The sequence below is a fragment of the Psammomys obesus genome, unplaced genomic scaffold (assembly GCF_907164565.1).
Source record: "Psammomys obesus unplaced genomic scaffold, mPsaObe1.curated_primary_1811, whole genome shotgun sequence".
NCBI lineage: Eukaryota > Metazoa > Chordata > Mammalia > Rodentia > Muridae > Psammomys > Psammomys obesus.
In genome coordinates this window covers 3,727,842-3,741,984 of record NW_026596147.1, presented here as the reverse complement: position 1 = coordinate 3,741,984, position 14,143 = coordinate 3,727,842, and positions in this window count along the sequence as shown.

Genomic DNA, 14,143 nt, shown 5'->3' with positions numbered 1-14,143 from the left:
TGATTTTTTGATAATTATCATTAGTTTCTTCACCAACCCTGTCTTCAATTTTGACATCATTCAAGCTCCTTTTGCTGATGAACTATATCTTTCACATGTCTTTTTTTCTTCATTATTTGCTTTTCTCTCATGGTAAATTAAAGTAAAGGCACAAGTATTTACCATGCTGTTGCATCTTGAAAATTGCATTGAAATGACCTTTAACAAACAGATTAAAGAATTATTCTAATTAATCTATTACTTTAGAATTCAGTCTTAATCAAGTTTTCAGTGCATGAACAGAGTACAGCTGAATTCTTTGCTAGAATGCAACACTAATGGCCTCTAGCCCAGTTTACAATAGAATTCTTGTTCCCCTCTGAAACCACATGAGCCTGACCTTTACTGTCCATGTTTCTATTGGCTTCTGGCCTTTTATAATATCATCAGAATGTCTCATTAAGTTCTTCTTAAAACATTCTAATACTCCTTTAATCCATAGCTCTAACTTCTTCCACATTCTCAACTCAAACCATTTCTAATGATCTGCAAACAACATGGGCTTATTACAAAAACAACTGTACTCCTTGACACCAATTTTTCTGTATTAGTCACTTTTCTCATCTCTAGAACAAAACACATATCAGAGGCAACTTAAGGAAAGGAGGATTTGTTTTTGGCTCATGATTTGAGAAGGGCTATGGGACATCATTGTGAGAGGACATGACAGCGAGGACATGCCATCAGGCACATGGAGCATATGGCTACATTGTGGCCACAGCTAAGAAGTACAGAAAAGCAGATGCTGCTGTCTCAATGAGCTTTCTCTTTTTTCTCCTTTTTTTCATATGGAAACTGCATTCCATGGGATAGTGTCATCCTCATTTCAGGATATGTCTTTCCCCCTCAATTAAACTTTTCTGGAATCCCCCTTTCAGATATGCCTAGAGATATGTCCTCTATGTAATTCTAAATCCAATCAGGTTAACAATAAAGATTAGCCACAATGGTCACCATTGAATCTCCACCATTTGAGGAGGACTACATGTTGGGTTGTGAGGTTAGATGGAGTCATTGCTCAGTTTGATCTGGGTTAGCTGCTTTTCTCAGTATGAGGCACGGCTGAGACTGAGGCGTTATTTCTGCTTTGGCAACTTTTGTATAGAACTTGAGGCTGACATGAGTTGCTTTTTGAACTCTTAGATAGAACTTGTCTGTCTTTTATGCTGAGACTAACTTATGATGAGTATCTCCCTCCTCCCTCCAACTCCAGCTGTATCTTGGACTAGCTTTGAACTCTATCAAAGCCAACAGTGGATGCTTTGATGCTGTAACCCTAGCCCCTGTGCTTTACACAAATATTCTTGGTTAGCTCTTCTTTTGATGAAGTGGGGAATGTATGAGGCTATGGTGGCCCGTCATCCAGGGACTCAAGGGAGTTGTAGAGTTATATTTTCACTGTGCGTCTGGGAATGAGCAACTTTTCTCTGAGAATACTTTGAGGGCTAAAGAATATATATGTGTATATATACACATATATGAATTATACATATATACGTATGAGTACATATATACATGCACACATATATATACATGTATAGATATATAAATATACATGTATGTAGACATATATACATACATATATACACACATACATATATAAATATTTATGCATACATATATACATGTAAATCTGTATGTATATTTATATATATTTATGTATGTATGTATGCATGTATATATGTATGCATACATATATATGTGTAATGCATATATGTGTATATATACATTTCATTAGTGTGTGAACTTGTGTGTGTAGTGCACATGGAGGTCAGAAGGCAACATGTGTGACTCTCTACCATATGAGTTCCAGGAACTGAACTCAGGTCATCAAGCTTGGCTACAAGTGCCCTTACCTACTGAGTCATCCTATTGGCTGAAGGGGGATTATGGTTTGTTACAGTTTGAAAGCATTACTGAGATGGAGGCCCAATCTAGTCTTACAATTTGTGCTGTTCTGAGTTAGAAATCTAACGACACTGCCACTTTCAGTTGGAAACTGTCTCAGAATGTTTTCCATTCAATTTTGCTAGAAATGTCTCCTTTGGTTTTAGCTCCTTAACTTTCTCAGAACACAAGGGGTAAGACAGGCTCACAGTGAGAACAAAAAATTAGGTGTGAGTGTGTGCTTCTGGGTGACAGGGGGTGGGGTGGAGAAGGTAGAAGAGGGTGCTTAATGCTTGACTCCGGGAAGCATTTTAAAGGTGAGTTCTTTTTACTGTCTGTCTATCTGTTTCACCAGTTTCCTGATCTGATTATACATGCTGCAGAAAAATTTAAATGGTATGCAAGCAATTCACTGTGTATCCACTTTCTATTTTCTTCTTTGACCAAATATCTCTGCATTTGATAAATACTGTTTCACAATTTGCAGTTTGGGATTGGAGCCACTTTTCAGTTAATTTTAAATAGAAGTTTAGAATTGATCTTTTTGCATTTAAACAGGTTTCTATAGGCCTTAAGGATATCTATTTGCTCTGAAACTATTTTATGAATTTCTGGTCTGTTGGATGTTCTTGTTAATAATACTAAAGAAGAAATTTCACTTTAAAATAGGTTCCCCCTCCTTCTCCACAGTCACAGTATTTTCCTTTGCTAGGATCAGTCAAACCACACACAGGGATGTAATTTTACTGCAACCTAGGAAATTCGGCCCTTGCCTTCCCAATACTTTTCTTTGTTCTCCTACCTGGCTAGTTGCTTTTGTTTTTCCTTCCTAAATGCTGAATTTGCAAGCAGAGCACGGCTAATAGTTCTAGTTGTTGTCTTCTGTATTTGAGTTCTGCTTTACAGATTAGCAAAGCCTTCATTTGTTCATAGGGCAGTAGCTGAGAAGTGGATGAATCAAACCAGATTGTGCTGAGTGTCCTCTTAGTTCTTAATGGATTTACATATAAAATGAGGATGTGAAGGGGTCTCTAAAGGATCAAGGCCCACATCTTAAAGTTATATAAGATGCTTATCACTGCGGTTGACATTTTAAAAGTACTTTCGTTAAGATGGAGTAAAAAGCTGGAATTTGGTGTACCTCTCTCATATTTGGCACTTTTATTTCTAGTGTTTCTGTTATTGTAGACTGTACCACTTGAGACTTATTTCTTAGGTCTAGCTGGGCGATGAATCTTGATACATCTGCATTTTAATAAGTGCATTAATTACAGATGAGAATTAGGGAAATTCTCAATTGGGCTACCTTTTAAATAAAAAATTCAGGAGACTATCTTGGAGGAAACTCTGCTCAAAGCTTTGACTAAAATTATTTAAAAGCCAAGTAAATTTTACTAACAAAAAGATGCCATGTGACCAAATTCTGTAGTTTTTTTTTTTGTTTTTTTTTTTTTTTTTTTTTTTTTTTGGTGTGGTACCTTTATTGGTTCATTTTCTGTTGTCCAGATTTTAAAACAAATGGACTTTTATTTTTGCTCAGAGTTTTGGAGTACTAAAGTGTAAGCAGAGTGTAAAGTGCACTCTGCTGAGCGTGTACTTCACTCTTTGGCCTTATCCAATATGGCGGAGAAGTGGGAAAGAAATAGCTTTACAGAGACTCTTACCTTCTTGAAAACTGTAATGGCTAATTTTGGCTGTCAAGTTGGAGTAACTGAGAAGAGGGATTCATAATTGGAGAACTACTTCCATCTTCTCAACCTGTGATGTATCTTTGTAGACACTTATTATTTGCCAGTTGGTGTAAAAGGGCCCAACCCACAATGAGCAGTGCCATCCTGAACATGCAGTTTGGCTGTTTAAGACAGGTAGCCGAACAAGAGACTGGAAACCAACCAGTAAACTGGGCTTCTCCATGTTCTCTGCCTCAAGTTCTTGACTTGTGTTCCTGTCCTGAGTTTCCTCAGTGATGGGACTGTTACCTAGAAGTATAAGAGGCAATAAATACTTTAGTCATAATATTAGTAAAAAGCAAACTAGGGAAAAAACCAGAGGACTACATTATTACCTTCAGAAACCACAACCCCTAAACATTAACATTGTGGACCAAGCTTCCAACATTTGAAAGTTTGAAGAACAAATCACATTCCAATCAGATCATCAAATTTGATGCATATATTCCTGTTTCTACTGTCCCTAAAAAAGCTTGCTTTTCTCCCATTTAGTACCCAGGTGGTGAATAAAGATAATTTGATGTAACATCTTCTCCATAAACAAAATAAAACAAAACAAACAATCCAGACACACTTCACTTCTTTAATTGCCCAAGGAAAAACACATAGATATTTGGAAAAGTCAAAATTCACAAACTTTTTCAAACTGTGAATAATCTGCAGATGTTGGTAATACACACTGAAAAATGTACTGAACATACTAGGGAAGTATTCCTACCTCTGGAGTGTACCCTAAGAGATGTCAATACTTTATCAAAGAGATAACACACACCCCTTACTCATGAGTTGAGCTATGCTATTTGGAACAGTGGAGATATTTTATTAGATAGCTTTCTTGGTATGAATATAAGAACTTAAAAGACTCTTCCACATCGTATCTCCTATGACTTCTTTATAGTTCTGACAGTATTAGATATGCTTTGTAGGAACCTGTCTTCAAGAACCAGAACAGAAAAGCCATCAACTATGTCTTTCAAATTCAGATGCTTAGAATATCAGTCGGTGGCTGATAAGTTCAGAAGTGATAGGTCTGTGAAGTGTTCTGGTGCCTGGCACAGTAGAGTAGGTTAGAAAGTTGTTCCTGCATGGTTTCCAGTCATAACACAGACAGGGGCAAAAAAAAATGTAGCAATTTCACATTCAAGCCCAGTACAGTAGAAGAAAATTCTCCCTGTATCATGAAATGATAACCTTGAAATACTCGAGTGCTCATCATTGAGAAAAGCAGAAAGAACCAAATCCCATAATATGGCAAATCTGTGAAGCTTGGCATTGCAGAGTATTTTCAGTTTCATAACCTCTAGCTGAAGGGCATCTAGATGGTCACTCTAAATCCTAAGCAGCCTATTAATCACCCTCATTGTGTATTTAAATTAATGCATTAGGTATATTTATGTAAGAAGATTTCAAATATAACTAATTTGTGAGCAGAACTTTTACACAAACACAATTTCTAAAATTATTTAAGGTTTTATCCTATTGCATGGTTAGACTCCATTTCAGTTGCAAAATACATGTCAAGTTGAAAGGTGTGAAATTATTTTTTAAGCTGCTACTATAAATTATATACCAGAAATATATGGTCACTTTCCTTAGTCATAGCAATTGTTCAGGTACCAAGTTAACTTTTGGAAAGGACACTTTTGGAAGATGCCAGAAGCCAACTGTCACACTGATGGGACACTTGGAAAATCTGAAATATAGATGGCTCCTTCGTGCAATTTTTACCATAAAGGGTTGGGTAACACAGTGGAAACAGATTGTAAATGAATTCAGACCACGTTGATCTTGAGATTTAATTTGACTTTTTTTTTTAACCTTTGGAAATATTTCGTGTACTGAAAATTTATTTTCTTGTCTCTCACAAGAAGATAATAATATAAGACTGGAAACTGCTCTGAGATATATACTGGATATATTGTATTACATATACAACTTTAGGGTAGTGCCTTTGCCTTTTAACTTACTCCAGGAGAAGAGGTGAGTCCATTAACATTAGTCAGATTTGAGGTTATGTGCTGCATTTTATTTGGAGGGAATAACTATGCTTTAACATGTTGTTATATAAGTGTTATTTTTCTTCTATGAAGAATATCAATAGCAAAAACCAGTGATGTGATATTTTATCTAATACGGTGGAAAGGAGAGCAGGGTTTCTAAAACAATTAAGACTCAGGTTATGAGTCTTAGTATCTGCTTTGATACACTGCTAGGTAGAGTCTTTCAGAGGCCCTCTGTGGTAGGCTCCTGTCCTGTTACTTCTTTTCTCCTACATCCAATGCCCATCCCATTTGTCTTTCTAAGTGAGGATTGATCATCTTATCTCGGGTCTTCTTTCTTGTTTATCTTCTTTAGATGTATAGATTTCATTATATTTATCATATTTTATAGGTCTATAAAAGTGAGTATATACTATGTGTGTTTTTCTCTTTCTGGAATATCTCACTCAGAATGATCTTTTCTAGATGCCACCATTTGCCTGCAAATTTCATGATTTCCTCATTTTTGATTGCTGAGTAGTATTCCATTGTGTAAAAATACCACAATTTCTTTATCCATTCCTCCGTTGATGGACATCTGGGTTGTTTCCAGGTTCTGGTTATTACAAATAAAGCTGCTACAAACATGGTTGAGCAAATGTTCTTGTGTACTTGAGCAAATTTTGCGTATATGCCTAGGAGTGGTATAGCTGGATCTTGAGGAAGCAGTATTTCTGATTGTCTGAGAAAGCGCCAGATTGATTTCCAAAGTGCTTGTACCAGTTTACATTCCCACCAGCAATGGACGAGGGTTCCCCTTTCTCCACAACCTCTCCAGCATGTGTTGTCATTTGGTTTTTGATTTTAGCGATTTTGATGGGTGTAAGGTAAAAATCTCAGGGTTGTTTTGATTTACATCTCTATGATGGCTAAGGATGTTGAGCATCTCTTTAAGTGTTTCTCTGCCATTCTATATTCCTCTACAAAGAATTCTCTGTTTAGTTCCGTACCCCATCTTTTAATTGGATTACTTGATTTGTTGCTGTTTAACTTCCTTAGTTCTTTATATATTCTGAATATCAACACTCTGTCAGATATAGAGTTGATGAAGATCTTTTCCTAGTCTGTAATCATATGAAAGAAGGGGGAGTTAGTATGACATGGAGAGGATAGGAGCTCCACAAGGATCAAATATATCTGGGCACATGGGTCTCTTCTGAGACTGATACTCCAAGGACCATGTATGGATATAACCTAGAACCTCTGCTTGGATGTAGCCTGTGGTAGCTCAGTAACCAATTGGTTTTCCCTAGTAAGGGGAACAGGGACTATTTCTGACAGGAACTCAATGGCAGGCTCTTTGACCTCCCCACCCCCGCAAGGGAGGAGCAGTCCTGCTAGCCCACAGAGGAGGATTTGACAGCCAGTCCTGAAGATATCTGATAAAACAGGGTCAGATGAAAGGGGAGGAGGTCCTCCCCTATCAGTGGACTTGGAAAGGGGCAGGGAGGAGATGAGGGAGGGAGAGTGGGATTGGGAGGGAATGAGGGAGTGGGATACAGCTGGGATGCAGAGTTAATAAAATGTAACTAATAATAAAAATTTAAAAAAAATAAAAAAAAACTCAGGTTAGTTGTCATTGCTTTTGAGCTCAAATGTGCTGACTTCAGTTAGAAAAACTAGAGTTCTTGGTGAAAAGCTATGTATATTTGGATCGGTAGTTTTTCATTAAAATAACTTAGAGCTAATAAGTTTAAGATAGAAGGACTGCAGCTGCTTCTTGTCTCCTGTCACACCGATATTCTTTCCACTTCTCTCCTCAGTTATTTTTCCTAGGAGAGGCAAGAGAGTTTCTTATTATATTTTCTTTTTCCCCCATCATCTCCTAAACTGCCAAAAGTACTTATCATCTTATATATAACTTCTAATTATCTGTTGACTGCTGGTCTTCTGGTCTCATGTCCCTTGCATTTGTATCAGTAGTCAGTGAAGTAGGGCATGCCGTTTCTACAGCCTGCTCTAACTTTTGAAGATGTTGTTTCCCGTCTAGACCTTTTCTTTTCCCATGTGAAAAGTTTTATTCACCATGCAAGGGTCAACTTCATTTTCTTATTGTTTAGCCCTTAGTATTCCCTAGTCTGACATACTTGTTGACTACTGTGCGATTCTATACCTCAGCACTGCAGCACATTTTTTTTCCTTGTCAGTCTGTCTCATGATAGTTTGAGATATTTAATTAAGTATGGATCTCTAATTATGTTCACAATGTTCGCTACATAAGAGAGGATAAAGAATTACTTGTTTGTTGATTAATAGGTAGTCAAGAACTTTGCCAACTTACATTATTACTTTTTACATGAGCTACTTTAAAATTACCTTTCACCCCCAATTCCCCACATTCCAACACCCAGCTCACTAGATACTCTGCAGTTCCAAACCAGCTTTTCCTAAGGTTCTACTTGTATAAAGATACACATTGAACATTTGGAGTAACAATTGGCAACTATTTGAAATACACGAAAATAGGGTAGATGAATTTGTTTCAGTAGATATTAATTTCATGTCAGTTTTATTATTTCTTCATAACACAACACAATAAGCATCTCTAATGTGTTTTAGGAAGCCATTAATTATGATTATATATTAAAAAACAAAGGCATCTAAACATAAGTTATTGTGATCGTGAACTGCATCGTAGAATTTTAAACTTTGTTGCTTTCCATAATGAAGAATCTACAAGTTTGACATTTTACTATAAGATACTGTTAATTAGCATACCTGCAAGACTAATTTTTTTCTTTTTGGTAATTTATAGTGTCAGAATTTCTCAAGAACAGTTCAGTAATACAGGATTTGACATGGGTAAGTGCTTAATGTATGGGTCAATGAATAAATAAATGAATCAATTCTATATTTATTTGTGTACTTTGTATTTGGTTTAGACAGAGTCTTGTTTTGTAACCCCACTGACCTCATATTCACTATCAACCTGACTCAGATTTCCAAGTGAAACAAGTACAACTTGTGCCATCATGCCCAGTTCTGGACGGACAGATTCTTTGCACTGTCTTGGGTGGTGAAAGGTTAATACTGAATTTCCTTATTGTGGCAAAGATACGTATCAAACACTTGTGTTATTAGAAAGCATCCTAGTAACAAATTTAGTTATTTTGAATAACTAAAATATTTTGTTCAGGTGGTGAAGTTACATTTTCACTATAAACCTGACCAGACTTTGGTAAAATGATTCTAATTAATCTAATTGATTAATTAAATCCGTGCTTAAGGGCAATTTTTCAACCCAAGCCTGCTAATTGTTTATCAATGCGCATGAGTCACAGCCTACTTTATCTATGAGTTCCTTCTGGTGTTCTCTAATGATAGCCCAAGAGGAGATATCCGTTTCCACTGTCACACTGCTGGGTTTACATTCTCTGCCAGCATGCCTGTTTTGTTTGTTTGTTTGTTTGCTTGTTTTGTTTTTTTTCATATTTGAGGTGGTATGTAACTGAGTCCTGTCCAGGATCCATCAGGATATGCAAGCTTTGGGCATAATAATCTATCTCCAACCTCCTTGGGCCAACAAAACAAAGGAGAAAATAATGACCTGTGTTCTATTTTTGTTGGTTTTAACTTTTTAGACAGTTAAAAACTCTTGTGTCTGGCCCAAACTCAGAATGGGTGTCAGAAACAGGAGGCAGCTAACCAATTTATTGCCACATAGTTTACCTATTATTACCTGTGGCTAACCATTCTATCATTATATAATTTTATTTTTTTATGCCATTTATCGTGGCATAGCAAGAGTGTTGACTACCTTTATTTTACTGTTTAGCGCTCTAGACAGGTTAGGGCCCAAGACTGCACTTCTAGCCTAATGTTGTTAGGCAATGCTAGGTACTTTGAGTGAAGCTTATTAAAACATTACCTTATAAACATTTTAAGCTGTCTGAGAATTGACCTTGTTTTCCAAACTTCTAACTTTCTCTCTACTTCCAACAGTTTCCACTTAACTGAAGTCTAGGAACAGTCAATACTAATTTCTACTGAAATAAATGAGAATAGCCACAGTGTCTGTGTTTTAAAAAATAATATAATGTTTTTAGTAATTCTTTGAGAATTTCAAAAATGCATGTAGCATATTTTGATATTTATTCCTACTCTTTTTTTTCCAATTCTTCCCAGACACAAGTACTTCACTCTCCATACCTCTTCCAACTTCAGGACTTTCCTTTTCTCCTTCTTCTCCTTCTCCTTTTTCTTTTTCATTCTTCTTTTTGCTGCTAGCATGCCAATGGGTGTACAGCTATCTCTGGAAGCATGGTTTATCTTCCACTGGCCATAGCACTAAAGAAAATGGATTCTCTTTATGCACTAGGCATAAAGTGTCAATATCTCTTCAGCTAGAGGTGAGGGACTCTGTCCATTGTGGAATTTTGACTACACTAATTTTGTGCTGACAACAGTAGCTGCTGGGAGTTTGATGAATTTGTGGAGCAGTCCAAAATAATGCTCAGAATATATTATGTTGCTCTTGTACTTCCTGATTGCTGAGTTTAGATTCTTTTAAACACCCTCTTCCATGAAGGCTCTTGAACCTTGGGTTAGATGATACAGGTATCTCATTTTTGGCTGAATATTCAACCGATATTTTGTCCTTGACTACTTTTTGTGTCAACTTGACACAAGCTAAAGTGATTTGGGAAAAGGAAACCTTAACTGAGGAAATGCCCTCATCAGATTGGCCCCTGGGAAGACTTGTAGGGGCATTTTCTTAATTGGTGATTGATGTAGGGAATGCCCACTTGGCTGTGGGTGATGCTGTCCCTGCTCTCCTGGTTCTGGGTGTTATAAGAAAGTAGGCTGAGCAAGCGAAGGGGCATCTGCCATAACTAGTAATTAGTGTTCCTCCATGGCCTCTGTATTAGTTTCTGCTTCCAGGTTCCCACCTTGAGTTCTTGCTTGACATTTTGGGTGATATACTCCAAGATGTAAGATGAAATGAACCCTGTTCACCTCAGGTTGCTTTTGACCATGATATTTTGTTACAGCCATAGAAACTCTAAGACACATATAGTCTCTATGCTTTGACCAAGTGTGAGGTTTTACAGTAACCTCTGTCTATTGCACAATCAAACTTATCTGATGAGGTGTGAGAGCTGCACTAGTTTATTAGTAGAGACAAATGAAGTTAGATGATAGTTTGATTCCACACTGTTTATCAAGATAATGGCAATAAGTGAACTTCTGGGGGCTGCGAGCTTCCCATCCATTGGTTTTTGGTCAGATAAACTATGTCAGGCATGTTTTTGCTCCTGTGCAGCAGGCCTTAAACATAATCATAAAGCAGTTGGTTGTCCTTAAAGCAATAGTGCTATTATCACATACATAGGAATATTTTGCCATGCTGCTTATTACAATAGATCATATGACTCATAGCTGGGTAAGACAGAGAAGGATTTTGCAGCCAGTCCTGAAGATACCTGATAAAAGAGGGTCAGATGAAAGGGGAGGAGGTCCTCCCCAATCAGTAGACTTGGAAAGGGGCAGGGAGGAGATGAGGGAGGGAAGGAGGGTGGGGTTGGGAGGGAATGAGGGAGCAGGATATAGCTGGGATACAGAGTTAATAAAATGTACAACGTAATGGCTCATTTTGCTTTGGTTGCCTCTAGGACATTCCTGACAACAATTTAGGGAGAGTTATGCTTTTATTTGAACCTTTTATTTGGCAACCTGTAGCTTCTGGGAGTAGCAAAAACACCTGTATAGGCTATCTCCATTTAAACTCATTTATATGAAAAAAAAATGAAGCTTACAAAACAGTAGGTTTTCATATATACCTTTTCAAACCTTCTTTGCTTTAGTTATTCCTTCTCCCATTTTCCCTCTGCCCCTCTCATCCTCCCTACATAAACTTCCTTCCCATTATTTCATTTAGTGATTAAAAATATCTAAGAATCTACCCAGGAGTGTATCAAAGAAGATGCTGAGGTTTATAACCAAACTTTGGGCAGAATGCAGGGAATCTTATGAAAGAAGTGGAAAACAGTAAGATCTGGAGAGGACAGGACCCCACAAGGAGCACAATAGAACCAAAAAATCTGGGCCCGTGGTCTTTTCTGAGACTGATATTCCAACCAAGAACTATTCATGGAGATAACCAGGACCCCTGCACAGATGTAGCCCATGGCAGCTCAGTGTCCAAGTGGGTACGCTAGTAAGGTTAACAGGGACTGTCTCTGACATGAACTCAGTGTCTGGCTCTTTTATCACCTCACCCTGAAGGGGGAGCAGCCTTGCCAGGACACAGAGGAAGACTATGCAGCCAGTCCTGATGAGATCTGCTAGGCTAGAGTCATATGGAAGGGGAGAAGGACCTCCCCTATAGGTGGAATTGGCATGGGAGGAGATTGAGGGAAGGGGCTACAGCTGGGATACAAAGTGAATAAACTGTAATTAATATAAAAATTAAGATTAAAATGGTGCAGCCCATGGCAGTTCAGTGTCCAAGTGGGTTACATAGTAATGGGAAGAGGGACTGCCTCTGACATAATCTGATTGGCCTGCTCGTTGATCACTCCCCCCTGAGGGGAGAGCAGCCTTATCAGGCCCCAGTAGAGGACAATGCAGCCACTTTTGATGAGAACTGATAGACTAAGATCAGAAAGAAGAGGAGAACCTCCCCTATCAGTGGACTTGGGGAGTGGCATGCATGCAGAAAGGGGAGGGAGGGTGGGATCGGGAGGGGAGGAGGGAGGGGCTTATGGGGGGATACAAAATGAATAAAGTGTAATTAATAAAAAAAATAAAAAAACGAAAAAAAATAAAAAAAATTAAAAAATAATAATCTAAGCCCCTCCCCATGGCCTATATCCTCCTCAGGCATGGGTTTTTGACTGGGTTTTATCACACCAGGCATGGGCAAGTATTCCTTTTAATGGATGAGCCTCAAATATAATCTGAGAGCTGTGGTTACTTTCATAACAACCATTCCACTATTGTACAAGTGGGCCACACTTTGACCAACCAGCTAATACTGTACCCACTGTGAAAACTATTCAACATGGACCAAGTTTCTAGTATAATTTCAGCTTCTAATCAGGGTGTGTGCTGTCTTCAGCAATAGAGTATTATCATGTGATTCTGATGAGCATCCAAGAAAAAAAAAGAGCACAAGCTTAAATTACTTTGAGCATCTCGCTGGTCTCTTATAAACAATTTATAAGGAGGAATCCCAGACCTGAAACTTGAATTTTTGCTTAGTAACCAATGGCTTCTAGGAACACAATTCTCCAGATTTAGAATCTTTACTGTTATTCTTTCTGCTCTGTATTTCCTGAACACAAGAAGAGTCCCTGGACTTTGTTCAAGAAACTCCGAAGCTTGGAATGGCCTCTATAGATTAGAAGGTTGGTTTGCTGGCATGGCACCACTGATCTATAAGCCCAGCATGAGGGAGCTGGAGCAAGGAGAATAGTTTAAAGCCATTCTGAGTTGTGTATGATTTTGAGGGCTACAGAGTGAGACACTGTCTCAAACACAGCAAACAAGCAAGCAAGCATATAAGTTCCCAACTTTAAAAAAAAACAACCGTTACTACTCTTACTGATTAAAAATTGCATTGTTATCAAGTTGATGTTTGAGTGCATTTACATTAGGAATAACAATAGCCATGGTTTAGTGGGAGTTTTAAACTATAGCAACTGCCAAAATGTTCAAGGCAAGGAAAACACTCCTTGAAATACCCATGTATTTGAAGGAAAAGTGGTATGTCTATTTGGGTTATTTATGCTGTACATTCCACTGTCCACTTCATGGAATATGCACAGACAGCAAACACAACTTTTGCTGCAGCCATGTCTTAGCCAGTCATCTTTTTATTTTATAACTTCAGCATTATAAAAATACTTTCCCTCTATTTCTTCCCGTATCATTTTACTGCATAGTTACCAATTTGCTGAAGAAGTAGTTTTAAAAGTATCTTGATTTGCAGAGCACCGCTTTCCTTAACTTAAGGTTATATATGTTCTGAAATAAGAAGTAAAGTCTTGAAAAAAAAAACAAAACTGAATTCAGTGAAGTTAAACTCACCCTTCAGAGAATTTCAATCACTTTTTGATAGGCATAAACTCTGTTTGAAATTTATTTATAATTTAGCAACGAGGTGAAAACCCCTTTGTTCATCGTCATCTGATGTACAACATGAATGAAGACAAAAGCAACTAAAACAAAAGTAATCCATAGCTGTTGAAAACATCTGAAATGTTAACTTTAAAATTTTGTACAACAAAAATTTATTTGAACAACCTTGGGTGGGCTCACTTAGTAATTCTTTGTCTAAGCTTTGATTTTTTTCAACAGTAAATCATGCATAGGATTTCTATTTATCTCAACTATATGTTATATAAATTTTAGCTTTTATTACCTATAAAAAGGCAGTGGAATATTCATGGCCAGCCATGGATGGCACGTGCGCGCGCGCGCACACACACACACACACACACACAC